The 17,319-nt window shown below is 44.3% G+C and overlaps 1 pseudogene across 1 annotated transcript; it reads left to right on the plus strand.

Annotated features, from left to right (window-relative positions):
* The first annotated feature begins 14,041 nt into the window (after positions 1-14,041).
* On the plus strand, positions 14,042-16,170 carry LOC143266932 (adenosylhomocysteinase pseudogene; annotated as a pseudogene). The gene has a single exon (XR_013041786.1). The product of XR_013041786.1 is annotated as an adenosylhomocysteinase pseudogene (transcript).
* The last annotated feature ends 1,149 nt before the right edge of the window (positions 16,171-17,319 follow it).

The following is a 17,319-nucleotide window of genomic DNA, read 5'->3' on the forward strand; positions in this document are numbered from 1 at the left end:
ATCCATTCTCTAAGTCTATGTCTTTTTATAGGTGAATTAAGTCTGTTGATATTAAGGGATATTAATGACCAGTGATTCTTCATCCCTGTTATTTTTGGTGGTAGTGTGTTTGTACTTCCCTTCTTTGGGGTTTACTGTTGTGGTTTTATCTATTGCTTGTGTTTTCTAGTGTGTATCTGACTTCCTTCGGTTAGAATTTTGCTTCTAGTGCTTTCTGTAGTGCTGGGTTTGTGGATAGGTATTTTTTAAATCTGGCTTTGTCTTCGAATGTCTTGTTCCTTCAATCTATGATGACTGAAAGTTTTGCTGGGTATATTAGTCTGGGCTGACATCCATGGTCTCTTAGTGTCTGCAATACATCTGTCCAGGTCCTTCTGGCTTTCAAAGTCTCCATTGAGAAATTGGGTGTTATTCTGATGGGTTTACCTTTATAGGTCACTTGGCCTTTTTCCTTGGCTACTCTTAATAGTCTTTCTTTATTCTGCACATTTAGTTGTTTAATTATTATGTGTTGAGGGGACTTTTTGGGGGGTCTAGTCTGTTTGGTGTTCTATAGGCTTCTTGTATCTTCATAGGCATTTCCTTCATTAAGTTGGGAAAGTTTTCTTCTATAATTTTGTTGAATATATTTTCTGTGCCTTTGAGTTGGTATTCTTCACCTTCTTCTATCCCTATAATTCGTAGGTTTGGTCTTTTCATGGTGTCCCAAATTTCTTGGACATTTTGGTTCATGACTTTGTTGGCTTTAGTGTTTCCTTCGACTGATGAAACTATTTCTTCTACTGTATCTTCAATGCCAGAAATCCCCTCTTCCATCTCTTGCATTCTGTTGGTTATACTTGCATCTGAAGTTCACGATCTTTTACTCAGGTTTTCTATTTCCAGCATTCCCTCTGTTTGTGTCTTCTTTATTTTTTCAATTTCCCTTTTCAGTTCTTGGACTGTTTCCTTTGTTTGTTTCATTGCTTTTTCATGATTTTTTTTCAGTGCTTTATTGTTTTCTTCCAGGACTTTATTGTTTTCTTGGAGGGCTTTATTGTTTTCTTCTAATTTGTTTGCCCTTTCCTCTAGTTGTTTACAGCGTTCTTCCAATTTTCTTGTCTTTTCCTCTACACAAGCCTCTACCTTCTTCATGCAGTTACTCATAAGGCTACTTTCTTCTGCTTCTTCCAATTTTTGGTGTTCAGGTCTAGATGTTGGAGGCGGGCTAGGTTCTGGTGATGCTGTATTGCTCTTCATTTTGTTGTATGTACTTCTGCCTTGACGTCTGCCCATCTCCTTGTGGTTCCTTCTTGGTCTTATCAGTGTACTTGTTTCAGAAAGAGCTGACAGATTCAGGAAGACTCTCTCTCTTTTCCAAAAGGGACTTCTCTTGTCCAACTCTGGTCCAGAGGGGAAGTCAGGGGTAGGATGGGAGCTGGGGGCCTGTCTCTAAGTCTCAGGAAGTGACTGGGGTCTGGGGCAGATGGGCATGTGGGCAGGGCGCGGAGATTGCAGGGGCTGCCAGGGGCCTTGGGAAAGGGGATCCCTCCCAGTGGGGCTAGAAGGGGACCTGCCTGGTGGCCAGAGCCTGGGGCCGAGTTGGGCGGGTCTGTTTTTCAATTAAAATTGAATTCAGGTTGTGACTACTACCTCAACCATCAAATTGCAGGATTAAAGCCTGTATTTCCATGGCCATATTGGTCATTGCTTTAGCAATTCATAAATTAACATTGATTATTGGAGAAGCAAAGTAGCTGTTTTCTTAACTACTTGTATCTGGTGACAGGTGATGTTGTAAAGCCCTGGCTCTCAGATCAACAGAGCTGTCCAGGTATTAAAGGACCTTTCATTGCTGGAGCCCCAAAGGAGGTAAGCCTCATTGTTGCTGAAAAGAGAGGTCATTTGTATGCAATCATATGTGGCAAAATTAAAGGCCTGCTGCCTTTTTCTGTGTTTAAACTAATGAACCTCACTTTTTTGCTCCCTAGTGTTCATGTCTCACTTTGTCTTTCATTAGCATTGTGATCACAGAAATCAGGTCAATGCTGTGAGAGTTTATCTCTAGAATGCATTGCACTACTGCTCTCAAACACCCTGACTCCCTGTAAAAGTTTCAAGAAAGGCTTGTGCAATGCTGTGGTCCATGGAGTTCACAGTTCTCAAAGGTTTATTTCCTTCTGCAGCTTCTCATCCTTAGTTCCTGGAATCTTTAAATATCAGTACTGAATTTTCCTTGTTCAATGTCACTAAATTGCTCTTGAAGACTTAAGTGTCATAGATTCTAATTAAATGACTGAGGGCACCCTATCACAAATCCTTTTGCTTCTAGCTGGGATTGCATTGTGGAAGGCATAAGTAGAGTTTCCTCCAAGCTTGGGTGCTGTCTAATTGGGTGCTTTTTAACTGCTGGTAATATCGAGAGAAGCCTATGTGGTAACTGCTGGGTTTATGCTTATTCACAACCCTCTGATGTGTGCAAAACCACTCATAGCTGTGTAGAGTCTTCTAATGCTAATCTCAAAGTGTCAGGTCTGTTCCTTAAGTTAAATGTTACCTAAGAGCTACTTCACAGGGTTTTCAGGGGTCACACATCTCCTATTCTCTACTCTGCCATGTAACTACCATAGTAAGTGGATGCTAAGCTGGGTTTATTCACTAAATTTGTTGAGCTGAATCATCAATATGGTGTTTTGTTTGCTCTGATTTCTTTAGGGAAAGATCTCTTTCTCTCTCTCTCTCTCTCTCTCTCTCTCACACACACACACACACACACACACACACACACACACACAAATACACACAATGTTCTAGACTGCTGGAAAGGCAGGATGACAGCATAACAGGATAGCAGGACATGGGTTTGATGTTCCCCATTTTCTCTTTTCTGTCTTAAAACAGTAATGCCATCTACAGACATAATGATGTAATTCCCCCAACCCAAGAGCAGTTTGTTTTTAAGCTCCTTGGGCAGAATATTGACATCACTAACAAACTTTCCTGGGAATCTTAAATCAAACTGGAGAATAATGTGGTAAAAATGGAAGCAGCCTTGCAAGAACGAAGACTCACAGAAGCATTTATGATATATCATATTTTTTATTTTATAATTTAATTTAATTTTACATATCAGCCATCGATTCCCTTGTTCATTTTCCTTAGTTATGATAAAAAATAATTAGATATAAAACCTTAAACTCACAAATACAAGATAGATACGATATCTTTTTTAATATTAGAATAACTCTATTTCTTGATAATTGTTTTGTTATTTGTAATTTTACTATGTTAAAGTTAAAACCTCCCTTTTTGAAAAAAGAAGAAAAGGGGAAGTGCTGTGGATATCGCTCTGTATAAATAAAATACTGATTGGCCAGTAGCCAGACAGGAAGTATGGGTGGGACTAACGGAGAGGAGAATTGAGGGAACAGGAAAGCAGGGAGAGAGAGCTGCCAGCCACCGCCACGACAAGCAAGATGTAAGGTACCAGTAAGTCACAAGCCACGTGACAACTCACAGATTACTAGAAATGGGTTAATTTAAGAAATAAGAACAGTTAACAAGAAGCCTGCCACCGTCATACAGTTTGTAAGCAATATATGCATCCGTGTGTTTATTTTATAAGTGGGCTGTTGAACTGCCGGGGCTTGGCAGGGCCTGGAGAGAAACTCCAGCTACAAAATTTTAAAGAGACAACCTGCACTTTCCATCTCCTTTTCCATCACTGATTCCTCACTCATCCTGTCCTTTTCTTCATGATTCTCACCCTTGTTGACCTTATGGAACTTGACAAAGTCATCTTTTAATCAGACTTCTGGCAGCTCACACATGTGCTTTTCCTTACTATTCAAAAACATGAGGAAAAATGGTGGTGGTATCACAAATAAGAGATTTCATGAGTAGGAGAGTTCTTGAGCATGTGCCCACAGGGCCCAGCTTTTAGACAAAAGAGTTGGCAGGGTAAACAGGATGTGTCTGCCTTGATGTTTTAACTGCACTATCTCTGCCCAGGCAGCCAGTTGTAGGTGTATAGCTGTTGGTGTCAGAACACAGACACCACTTCCCTTCATCCTGTAGTCTGTTGGTTGGTATAGAAAAGAGGTTAGCCTTTCCTGTAGCTACACAGTTACCAGAGGACTATGGACCATCTGCAATTGGAGTTGCTCAATACAGTCCCTGGGCTGTTCACCATACTTGGGTCAGCAGAATAAGATTGCAGAGCTGTCCCCAGGGAATGGCTCCTATAGTCTCAATGACAAGAACATTGTGTGTTTGAGGAAGAAAATGATGGTAAATGTCCCACCAGTCATACCTAGCCCTGAGTTTGGTTCAGCAGAACCTAAGGAGATGTATGCATGTGACTCAAAGTAGCTCAGGCACTGGAGAGGAGTTCTCTGGGCATGCCTCCATTGATCTTCAGAAGACTGTGTGTGCTGGTTAGGTACATCACCTTCCTGTTTCATAGAGGAATAGAAAGCTCAGGTTTAGAGATGAGCCCAGGTACCACAGTTTACATTTCCCAAGTTGTATAATGCCTAGAACATGGGGTTTTTGTTTGTTTGTTTGTTTTCCACTGTTGGTATTCTACACTATGAAGGCAGTCTCCTGAGATCATAGTAAATATCCCCCTCATTTCCTCTCCCTTCCAAAGAGTAATTACTCTTACTCGGGCACTCATGTGTTCTCCCAGACATCAGTTTGTCACGCTCAGTTTCTGATCACATCCTCCACTCAAGAAAAGTTTCTGATACAATTGTGAATCTTTCCTGATTCTTGGCCTGATGTGAGGGGTTGAAGCAGGTTTGTAGCCTTCCTGGGTACAGCATCTCTCTAAGTTTCCACAGCATAGCTCCTCTAGCTCTGAGCATCCTCAGTTTCTCCTGTCATTAGTTAATGCTCTCTGAGGTGATGTTGTGAAACAATACACTAAGGTGCTGTATGAGCAAAGATCCATATGGTTATTGGGAATGGAAGAGAGAGACCACTGTCTGTTTCCTGTTTTGAAGTTCAGGAGGATGGTCCATTTTCTCAAGTTTCTGTGGATCCACAAACTCTATCTGCTGCCTCATAAGTGCTGGGTTGACAATCATGCACCATGTTAGCTTAGCTATACTTCTGGATAGCTGATGTTTGCTGAATGTACCAGCTGATAGAAGAGTGAGGGTCTTTCTCTCTTTCTCGGAATACTGGGAGGAAAAGGGTTGTGGGATTTCAGGGTGTGCCTCTTCTCACTACAGGAATTCCTGAGACCCTGCATGCAGAGATCAAATTTCCTCAGGACCTCAATTAGACATTTGGAACTTTTCTGTACATCTTAGTCACTCTGCTCTACTCCTTTAGACCCCTTGTGAAGAACCTCAGAAATCTCCCAGAATATCGAAACTCTCTTGCCCCTGAAAAAAGCTCCAAAATCTGCAGGGTGTGTCTTCATTGTCTATGTGGCTGACCTAATATCTTCAGAGAAGCAGGGAGCTACTTAGAGAAAAGCCACAGATCATAATCCTGGGTAAGATGGGAACTGATGTAGCCTCAGCATAGCAGTACAGAGTAGAGGGATGTCAGGGGGTGGGGTTCAAGTCATGCATGAGATACTGCTGCCTCTCCCCACTTGTTTTCTTTCACTCTTTTCTGACATTAGAATTATTATAATTCCCTATTCTGGGGTTTTGTACTGCAGACTGTAAATATGGCTTACAAAAGAGCTGAGAACCTGAAGAGCAAACACCTAAAGCAGTATATATACCAAGGAGCATGAAGGCTACCTGGCATATCAAGTCAGTGTGTGAGCATGGAGGCCAGAAGATTGTGTGTTACCTGGTCAACCTATGTCCTGGGACTGTGTTGTGCTGTTTCAGTGAGTCTATGATCCAATGAACAGGCTCTACACTCACTTAAGCACACATGCTCTTGCACCCATACAAGCCAACACACACACAAACACACACACACACACACACACACACACACACACACACACACACACACATGTAAAGAAGACTGAGATTTAGTTCATATGGAAGACAGCTATACAGCAACTGAGTAAGGGGGTGGTCCTTGTTTTCTATAGTACCAGGGTTATGAAGGTGAGCATGAATGCAATGCTAAGATGTCAGACGGGAACAGAACTACGCTTTGTTCATCTCTTTGCTGACAAGGCTTTTTCTTATGAGATTTTAAGTATTAGCCTGAATCCGGTTCTCTTTCTGTAGAATAAGACAGAAGAGGAAGGGGCAAAGAACAAGCCCTTCAGGGAGGATATAAGAAATATCCTCTAAAACTCCAAAGCATTTGGAAAATGGTGCTTCCTTTTAAACAGGCTAGTGGGTGGCAGTGATAAAGACAGGAGTGGAGAGGTGGGACCCAACCTGACATTGGCATTGAAAAAGGCTAAAGAATGTTCAGGAGGAAGCACATCTATTAAACCACTAGTGGTGTGTGGACCACAAGAAGCCTTTGAGGAGATAACCTCCACCACATCATCAGCAGACACCCATTGTAGGGAAACTAAGATGGTGAGAAGCCCAGATGAGTTACCACAGGTCCATGACTTGGCAAAGACTTGTACGTAAGTGGTCCACATTGCATCTGAGTCAGCAACATAGTGTAAGACTGGAGCTCACTAGTCTGTGATGCAATGGATAGGCTCCACACTCACTTGAACACACGTGCACTTTATCCAGACAAGCCAATGTGCGCGCTCATGCACGCACGCACGCACGCACGTGCACACACGCACGCACGTGCACACACGCACGCACACATGCATGCATGCGCACACACACACATGCAAAGTGCAGTATGGTGCTGAGAATATTGAGTCTTAGTGGTTACTGAAGATGGCTATATAGGAACTGACTAAGTGGCTGTTTTCAATAGCACCAGTGTTATGAACGTAAACATGGACCTTATGCTGAGATGTCATACCTAAACAGACTTACACATTGTTCATCTCTTTTCTGGTAAAGCTTTTTCTTCTGGGATTTGAAGAATTAGCCTAAATCTGTTTCTCTTTCTGTAGAAGAAAAGAAAAGATGAAGAGGCAAGAAACAAGGCATTCTAGAAGGATAGAAGAAATCTCGGACAAAACTCCCCAGACTTGCCCAAATTCATCTCTCTTCTGCATACACTTGTGTATTGTGGAGAGGTGAACCCCAGGCTGACATCAACATCTACAAAGGCTGAAGAACCTTCAGGAGGAAGCACACCTGTGAAACAACCAGTGGTGTGTGGCCCACAGGAAGCCTTTGAGAAGATAACACCCATCACTTCAGCAGACACTCACTGTGGGGAGACTAAAATGAAGAGAAGCCCAGGTGAGTCACCACAGGTCCATGACTTGGAAATGACTTGTGTATAAGTGTTTCCCATTGCCTCTGGGTCAGCCACACAAAACTGAGACTGCAGCTCTCCAGTAAAGTAAGGCGGTGCTGGTGCACAGGTGTCTGAGGTCTAGAGCACTGAGCCACACAGAGAATGTTCCTTCCCCTTGTCCACGTCCTCGGCCGTTTGCTTCCACGGATCCACGTTGCTGTGGTAACAGAACCTCATTGATGAATGTTGTCTCGTTCCTTCCTGCCATCTGTATTGTCAAAATAACCTTTAACTTAGTTTACCCAGACAAGTTTCCTCAAAACTTGTTTGAATTCAGATCCTCATCTTTTCTGAGCTCTGTAGAGATTTGAAGAATCACATTAAGAAAATACTGAATCACCTCCCATCGTAAGGAATGTGATGTGCATTGTTACTTTATGAAAATCGGCTCTCAGATAATCTAAGACATAATGGAGAGATGTGAGGGCAACAGAATTCTGGGTGCATGAGATTATGTTTTCAGCATTTGGTAGACTCTCACAGGAAATCCTCAATTAGGGCCTGGGAGATGATGACTCTTTGGGTGAAGCACTGGCAGTGACAGGGTCAGAACCTGAGATGGAATCTCCAGAAAGCATGTGACAATGGGGTGTGTTGGCCACCTCTACATTCAAGGTTCTCTTCAGGTGAGGTGGGACAGGGAGACAGGAGAAGACCTGGTTTCTCACAGCACAGCTAGCTGGGCAGACACAGAAGCACAGAAGAGATTCTGTTGGACCAAAGGGGCCAGGGAAGATCAGCACTCCAGGCAGTCAGGTCACATCTGCAGATGTGCTGAAGCACCTGTGCATCCTTGCTCACACAGCAGCGTGTACATTCTGAAAAATAAATACAGATCATGGACATGTGCAAACACACTCACTGTTCATACATAAAGGATTTTAAAGGGAAAATACACAAATATTTCTGAAAAAAAGTTCTCAAGTATCTCATCTCATTTGGTTTATGTTGTTTGTTTCATTTGTAACATCTACTTTTACAGCCTGAATAGACTTGAGATCCTGCCATCTCAGCAAGTAAATACTGAAATTCCAAGTGTACATCACAAGGCCTGGCTTTTCTGATGTTTCTAAAGCATTGGTTGATTCTTGTCTTGCCTTGCAAGAGTCAAAATCTCTTCTTGAATGAGGAGGAGCTGCAAGCCAAATTGCAGTGCTCTGTCTCAAGTAGGCACAGGTGAGAGAATTGGCCTTTCCCAGCCATGACCCTGTGCAGTCAGCAATTTACACATTTCCAGATATAAGTAAGAGAATCAGCCTTTGCCAGCCTTGAGCCTTCTGAACTCAGCAATCTACACATCCAAATAATATAATGAAGGAGCAGGAGGATGCTGTTCAGTTCCTATTGGGCTTGGAGAAATAATTAGGAAAGGGCTTACTGGTTCAAGATAAGTCAAGAAATCTGCCCAGGACAGATTTCTGTACCATCTTCACTCACAGTTCGAGTCTTGGGCTGCAGCTTCTCCAGGTGGTATGTTAATATGGATTGCCCGGCAATTCTGGGGTCTCAAGGATCTTACCAATCCTTACAACATGCCCTATTGGAGACAAGCTGTGGTATTATGATCTTGAGATAAGTCTCTGTACATTTCTATCCTGTATACAACCTATTAAAATTTGATAGGGTTTCTCTTGGTCTCAGAGCTCTTGAATACAGTGGTCTACATGGCTGAACATGATCACAACAGTCTTTCTACAATATGGAAGCTCTGGAATATTAATAATTTGAGTCAGTCTATGTCTGGAAGGCACAGACCAATGGAGCTACTTTTTAGAGACTTAGTCTCAAACCCAGGGAAACCTAAGTCCAGACTTGAGAGTCTAGAAGCCAGCAGACCTGGACATATGTACCACAGATAAAGAAGATTTGTTTATATCCAGAGAGACATAGCGGAGGAAGTTTACATTTTTCTCTGCCTGTTTGTCCTGTTTATCTCCCATGTGCCTTCATGTTACCTACCTGAGTTGAGAGGGGACTTTGCCCACTGAGTCTGTGAACTCACATGGACATTTTTGTTTACAACCAACTCATAGTCACACCTAGAAATATGTTGTTCCATCCACTCAAGCTGGTAAAGTCCACTCTCACAGCTCCCATTCACCTGTGGCCAGAGTTTGGAGAAGAAAATCCCTGCCTGCTGTGTGGTTCCATCATGGGTCCTGAAAGTGAGGAATGTGCTGCTGGAGGGAATGCTGATGACTTCATGTTTTTCCTCTAGGCTGCCAGGCTGAGTTCTGCTCAGGGACACCAGGCCCTGTAACCTCAGACTTCTCTCTCTTTTCCATTGCAGTTCAGAACTCCTAAGGCCTCTGCCCTGTGGTCCTTCCAAAGGATTTATGGGATCAGTTCCTCCATTCTGCAAGGAAGAACAATACCAAGACAGGACTAGAAACATGTGGAGTCTTATGTGGTACCCTGGTAAAGATATGAAAACTCCTTCTTGATGTCAGATTGTTTCTTCCCCCTTTGCTTTCCATGACTCCAAGAAAACATATCTAGGAGCTGTGTCCATACATATCACTCCACAGAAGGAACCATGGATGGCAAGGCCTGGCCACCTTGAATTTGATGAGTTTGCATTTGGTTGCTTTTCAAAGTCCCTTGAATTGAACAATTTGCTTCAATGCTATAATTAGAAATTTTCACTCTAGTGGTGGCTAATGCCTGTAACCCCAGTCATTGTCAAACTGGGACTGGAGGCTTCCTACAAGTTCAAACCTGGCTCATGTACAGAGTGAGATATTGAAGTAAAAGCAGGCAGGCTGGCAAGCAGAATGTCAGGTATGAGACATGGAGACAGGCATATTGACTAATTCTAAAAGGAGGAGGACTCAATTCCTTCTGTGGCCTGGTCTGACCACGTATTCTGTGCTAAGCCTTGGAATAATAAATTAAATACCTCAAGACCCCAGAGCAGACCTACTGGCTGCTGCAGGGAAGAACCTAGGCCAGGATGTGCTAAGAGGGACATCATATCAGGTTCATCTTATCATCTCTGCCTTCATAGAGTACCCAGCAATGCCGGGGACCAGCCTCAGCAGTTTCGAGGGTCTCAAAGGGCAGGAATGTCTGGCAGGCACAAGAAAAAACTGGAACACAGGAGTTGGTCAAGCTGACAAGTCTTGTGAGATCTGGAGATGTGCGTTTTCTCTTCCTTTTCCTGATCTGACTCAACCCCAGTCTTTTATTGTAATAATACAAGGAAATAGGGGGTGAGAAAAGTCAACAGGTGATTGAGTTCTCCACGATAGTTTCAAAAGTTCTTTTTGTAAATCAGCAAAGTGTACCCCGTGCCCTTTGATTGCACATAGAAGTTCCAAGGAAGAAAGCCAAAGCATACCAGCTTATTCTTTTGCAGATTAATAATTATCAGACCATCTGAGGTAATCACCCCAGAGGCCATCTACTTGCAGTTTCTCAGAAAGCACAGAAGTACAAGCAATGGTTTCAAGTACCAGACTGCCAGTTTCCTGTCAGCTTAAGTCCTTCTTCATCTCTCTATAATTCACCAAGTTGTCTTCTAACTAGTTCTGGACAACTCTTGTCTTTTATCCTATCTATATGTCACTCCATCTACAGTTTTCTCCACCAGCCTTCTGGGTTTCTCCCATGACCTGTAAAAGAGCTTTAACTCCTGCCATTGACACAATTTCAGTATCATTTCTAATTTCATGGAAACCACCGAAGGTGAGAGAAAGAAAACCATAGAGAGCAAGTAGAGGAGGAGGATTATAAGAACCAGTAACAGCTGGATGGGTGAAAACAAGGGTTGTTTTCTCGCTGGCCCACAGAAGGCAGGCTTAGTAGAATATCTGGTGGGGCAGGCCCAGAGGGATTGATGTCTTCATTCTCTGGTATCTCCAGCACAGATTCCACTGGCAACACGTCAGGCTTTTCATATGTTGTCTCCGGCACAGCAAAGCACTGGGGCAGTAAAAGTGGAGAAACACTGAGGTGAGGGAGAAGGATGAGAGTCATTCACTGGGGTGGGGTCTTCACTTACTTGTGCTGTGAGAGAGTGGGATTGACAGTGCCAGAGAATTGTAACAAGTTGTTTTCTCTTGTCAGGTAAGGGAAGAATATCATGTCACTCATATTATAATCCCTGTGCAGAATGGAGAGCCTGATAATTGTTACGCTGAGAACGATGAGGAACTCCTTTTTATTCAAGAAGAGCTGGGGCTTCTCACCTTAGGTTGGATTCATGTAAGCAAACTGATCTCCCTGTGACACACTTCTATTTCTTTCTCTGTACAGAGTCAATCCTTTCCAGATCATCTGTCTCTGAGCACAAGCAATCACCAGTGTTCCAGCCTTGAGTCAAAGGCACATTTTCTGGTGTATTTCCAGCTCTTCTAATTTTATCTCTTACTCAAAGTAATTCTTCAAAGTTCCAATTCTTGTGAGTGAGTGGAGAATGGATGCTTCCCTAGAATGTATGAGAACATAGTGTAGAGACTATGTACCTAAAATTATTTTAACTAAGTCAAAAGAGTTTATTCTAATAACTGCATATTTGTCTTTAGGAAAAAGCTCTTGCTTTGTGCACACCTAAAGAGCTCCATCATGAAAGGTTTGCAAGTATTTGGACAAGCTTGTGGTGATCTTCAAGGATATACATTTCTTTCCTTACAAGAGTTCTTCTGAATAATTCTCTAATTTCCAAGGCGTGAAACTCACAGAACAAGCATCTTTTCTTGGAATGGCACAGGTATAAGCCACAATCAGTTGGTTATTTCTAGGTTTTGAGAGATGGCAAGTACTTTTGTACTCACAATTGGGAAGTACTGATGTATGAGGCAGTCTCCTGTGTCTTCATGCTTCACTTGCATAAATTCTTATTGATTGTCTAACAATAATATACCATGGCAGATAGAAATTTGGCCCTCAGTGCCTGGACGCTAAGGGGTGATGACACAGAAAATGAGCACCAATTCCCATGAGGCATAGTGCATTCTATTCTTCAGGAGGAAAATACAGGGCACTGTGGGTTTCAGAGGAAGAGGGGTCCCACTTGAGGTGACTTTTGATGACTTGTAAAGAGGTGCCAAAAGAGAGTTCCTGGAGGAGGGGTCTTGCATCAGTCCGTGTCATGTTTTTTTGGGATTTGTGGTTGGTATCAGAAAAGGATGGCAGATTTGTATTGAAATGACCATTCAGAGCCATGCTTCCAATTGTCCAGTGTGGGCAGTAAGAATAGTGGTGATTTGAATAAATGTATAACTCTTCAGGTTATTTTGGGCAGAATGATGAGGTGACCAAACCAGACTCCAGAATGTAAAATGAAGGAGTTGTAAGGCTAGGTGCAATGGGGGAAGTCAGTTAATGTTTGAGAGCTGCTCACTTCCAATGATGATGAGAAGGTGATGACCATGTGCATAGAAATGTGGCATTTCAGAGATCCAGCGGCTGAGGAATAGAGGTTGTCAAGTCTGTGACAGGGCAGGCTTGGAGTTGGGCTCAAGGGGATGGCAGTGACCCTCTCATAAGCATTAGTAGTGTATCTAGAGGAAGACTGATTTTGGAAGTGGGGTTCAGTCCTACCTTGTGTAATTGAAAGCAGTGTGAGATACCACATCTTGGAACCTTTGCTGGCAGTTAGAAGGAGGTTCTGGGAAGCCAGGTGAAGGCAGGAGAGGGATCTGGAAGGCTTCTGCATGGAGCTGGACTTGAAAATCTGGTAAATGGGGAGTAATGAGAACTGAGGAAGAGATGTAATGAGGAGAGAAGAAACATAGTGAGGGATGACAGACACAAGGCTATAGGAGAAATGGTTATGGGGTTCACAGAAGGCACACAACAGGGAAAGCAGGGAAATGAATTCAAGATGTGACCCAAGGACAGGTTCTGGCAGGAATAGGATTCAGATTTCATGCTGGAGCTGGAGCTCATTGGAGGATGTTGGCTAATGAATTTTAGACCTTGGTGGGAAGAGACTGCAAGGTTTAAAGAAGCCATGGAATATGGTGGTATTTTATTTGTACTGAAATGTAATTTTAATTGTATGTTAATAAATAAAGTTGCCCGGGGGTCAGAGCTATTAGAGCCATAACAAGAGCATGGAGGTAGTGGCACATGCCTTTAATCCCAGCACTTGGTAGACAGAGCCAGGTAGATCTCTGTGTGTTTAAGGATACAGCCAGCATTGGAGACGCACGCCTTTAAGACCTGGAGAGCTGTACTTACAGGCAGTGACGAGGCAGTCACGTGTTTGGGTTTACAACCAATGAGAAGGCAGAATAGAAAGACTATAATAAAAACAAACACACAAGAAGTAGGTCTCTTTCGAAGAGGTAGGACCACCGCAGGAGGAAGGGTAAGGTTTTAGCTCTGAGCTCTGACCTCTTGGCTTTCTCTTTTACATTGGTTCTGTGTTTCTTATTTAATAAGACAGTTGGTTACATCTACAATGGAAAGGTGGGTGTACTGGCACAGTCCTGGAAGCCTAGCCTTCAGGAATGTGGACCTGCTGGATGGTGACTTTGGCAACAATCTGTGCTACGAGAGAAGACTGTGGCTTGAACAGAAGTTATCTAATGAAGTTTATGGCTATTGTGAAGTCTGTTAGGACTGTCATATTGAGGCTTACATCCAGACCTTAGATCCTAGGGGAACAGAGAGAGACAAGGCTGCTCTTTGCAGAACTTGATTAACAAAATTCTGACATGTACAGGAACTGGGAAGTGGTTTAAGCATGGTTTTGTTTACTTGAATTTTGTTTTTTTGATTTTAGTTTTTTTCTTCAATTTCCTTTAGTTTTACAAATGCTTGACATTTCAAAATATAACTTTCAGTGGCTTGGACGCCGAATACAGCTCCCGCATGCGCATCAAACCTGGCATCTCATTCTCAGCTATGTCCAGGGCCTTCCGTCCCCAGGCCGCCAGTCCAATGTCCGCGACTTTGTAGGGCAGTTTATCAGACATGCTGGCGGCGCTTCCGCTAGGACTGATGAACTCAATGAAGGGGGCCGGACGGCGCGGGGCAGGGGTGCTCGGATTGCCGGCTGCCTGCACATGACTGTGGAGACTGCTGTCCTCATTGAGACTCTCGTGGCCCTGGGTGCTGAGGTGCGCTGGTCCAGCTGCAACATCTTCTCTACTCAGGACCACGCAGCGGCTGCCATTGCCAAGGCCGGCATTCCAGTGTACGCCTGGAAGGGCGAGACAGATGAGGAATACCTGTGGTGCATCGAGCAGACGCTGTACTTCAAAGACGGGCCCCTCAACATGATCCTGGACGATGGAGGTGACCTAACCAACCTCATCCACACCAAATACCCACAGCTTCTGTCAGGCATCCGAGGCATCTCTGAGGAGACCACGACCGGGGTCCACAACCTCTACAAGATGATGGCCAATGGGATACTGAAGGTGCCTGCCATCAATGTCAACGATTCCGTCACCAAGAGCAAGTTCGACAACCTCTATGGCTGCCGGGAGTCCCTCATAGATGGCATCAAACGGGCCACAGATGTGATGATTGCGGGCAAGGTGGCGGTGGTAGCAGGCTATGGTGACGTGGGCAAGGGCTGTGCCCAGGCCCTGAGGGGCTTTGGGGCCCGAGTCATCATCACCGAGATTGACCCCATCAATGCACTGCAAGCTGCCATGGAGGGCTATGAGGTGACCACCATGGACGAGGCCTGTAAGGAGGGCAACATCTTCGTCACCACCACAGGCTGTGTCGACATCATCCTTGGCCGGCACTTTGAACAGATGAAGGACGACGCCGTTGTGTGTAACATTGGACACTTCGACGTGGAGATCGATGTGAAGTGGCTCAATGAGAATGCTGTGGAGAAGGTGAACATCAAGCCCCAGGTGGACCGCTACAGGCTGAAGAATGGGCGCCGCATCATCCTGCTGGCTGAAGGCCGGCTGGTCAACCTGGGCTGTGCCATGGGCCATCCCAGCTTCGTGATGAGCAACTCCTTCACGAACCAGGTGATGGCACAGATCGAGCTGTGGACCCACCCAGATAAATACCCCGTCGGGGTTCACTTCTTGCCTAAGAAGCTGGACGAGGCAGTGGCCGAAGCCCACCTGGGCAAGCTGAATGTGAAGCTCACCAGGCTGACAGAGAAGCAGGCCCAGTATCTGGGCATGCCCGTTGACGGCCCCTTCAAGCCTGATCACTACCGCTACTGAGAGCCGGGACTGCCCTTCGCCTTCCAGCTGCCATCCTTGTTCCAGGCCCTCCCTCTCTTTCCCAAGAGCAAACGTCACCAACTCTGCTGTTGCTTCACCGGTGTTCGTCCCGCTGGGGCTGGTCACTCTGTCTTTGGACCCTGTTGTGTCCTTCATACCGTTCCGGGTGTGGTGAGGGGGACATGAGAGTCTCCGGTCAAGATAGAGGTACCTGGGAGCCACCCACAGGGGACATGAGCTCCCGAGTCTTGGAAGTCCTGAGGCTGTGGCTAGTGGTGGTCACAAGCCCCTGGACTTTACCATCTAAGCCCTCACGTGGTCTTTAGATCCATGTGCCTGGTTTCTGGGCCTGGGACCTGAGAAGGAGCTCTACCAAAGGGCAGGAACCAGTGGAGTTGGAAGGTTCCTCAGAGCTTGGCTTATTCACCATTGGGCCGCCTCTTCAATCTCGATACTGAGGTTGGTACTTTTGGTCCCTATTTCACAGGGGTGAGAATAGATTAAGAAAGGACAAATGACAGCTGGAGATTGAAAGGGTCAGAAAAAACCAATAGGCGAAGATCTATCACTATTTGTAATTGATGGTTCCTATCACAAGCCTGGGTCACAAAGAGATTCATTTGGTCTATAGTGTTTAGAATGTTAACAAAGGAAGGTGGATTAAATAAAATATCTGGTGCCTAAGGAAAAAAAAATATATAACTTTCTTGCTAGTGCACATACATGGACAGATATCTCCTTAAGGAGACATCTATGTGCACTTAGAGAAGGTAACAGGAAATTGCCAAGTGCTTGGTCCTGCTTTCCAAATTCCTTTCTCTGAGATTGATCCCCCTCTTGCTCTAACCATCTCTTCTTTGGTTTCTATAGAATTAATCTCCCAAGTGTGCCCCCCTCCATCGTATCAGTACTTCAGCACTGCATGTGTCTTGAAATGCAATGCATAGATACATGAATTTTATATCTGACTTGCTTCCCTTGACATCTGCAAGCTTCTGCCCCCACTCTGACATACAGCTATCTGTTGTGTGTTTACACCTAGTGAGTCAGTGAAAGAGTGGAGGGAAGGGAAGGAAAGAGGGGTAAGATAATGTGACAGTAGTGTGTACAGTACAACATCTGAAGGGCAGAAGGATTTCCTCTTCACATATGGAGAGATCACATAGGGAGATCTCAGAGGCAGGATTGAAGGCATGGAGCTGAAGGCCCAGAGTGACTGTTGAACTGATGTTTGAAGTAGGAATTCTTGGTGAAGATGGAATCCGAGTCTGCTGTTGGCAGAAGGGAAGCAGAGAAAAGTTAGAAGCTGAAGGACAAAACTTGGAATGGTTGCTATTTCGATATCAAGTATAACTAGGCATGGGTGAATAAAAGGAGCTGTCCTCAGTGAGGGACCAGCTAAGAAGTGATTGAGAGAACTTCAGCTTATTTGGACATTTATGGATCAGAAGGACAAAAGAAATTGTCCCTTTTTCCTTTTCCCCCTAGCAGACTGGAGTGTTTTCCTGGCATGATTTGGGAAATCATGGTGGGAGCCAGTTCATGAAGCTTCTTGGGACTGCCTTCCCTGGTGGATCAGGCATGGAGCTCACTGGGAATTCTTGGCTTCTTTTGTCTTCTCAGACCCATCCAACCCAGACAGCCTTCTTGTTAAGTGTGGATTTACACACACATTTTTGCTACCAGAAGATGCTGCTAGAAGCAATTGCAGTGGTGTATTCCCCTAAATATAAAGAGTAAGTATAAAGGGTTCAGGTATGAAAGGTACAAGAGCAAAATGCTCTATGGCTCAGGATACTTTAAAAGGTAAATAATATCC

The sequence above is a fragment of the Peromyscus maniculatus genome, chromosome 1, assembly GCF_049852395.1.
Source record: "Peromyscus maniculatus bairdii isolate BWxNUB_F1_BW_parent chromosome 1, HU_Pman_BW_mat_3.1, whole genome shotgun sequence".
Lineage (NCBI taxonomy): Eukaryota > Metazoa > Chordata > Mammalia > Rodentia > Cricetidae > Peromyscus > Peromyscus maniculatus.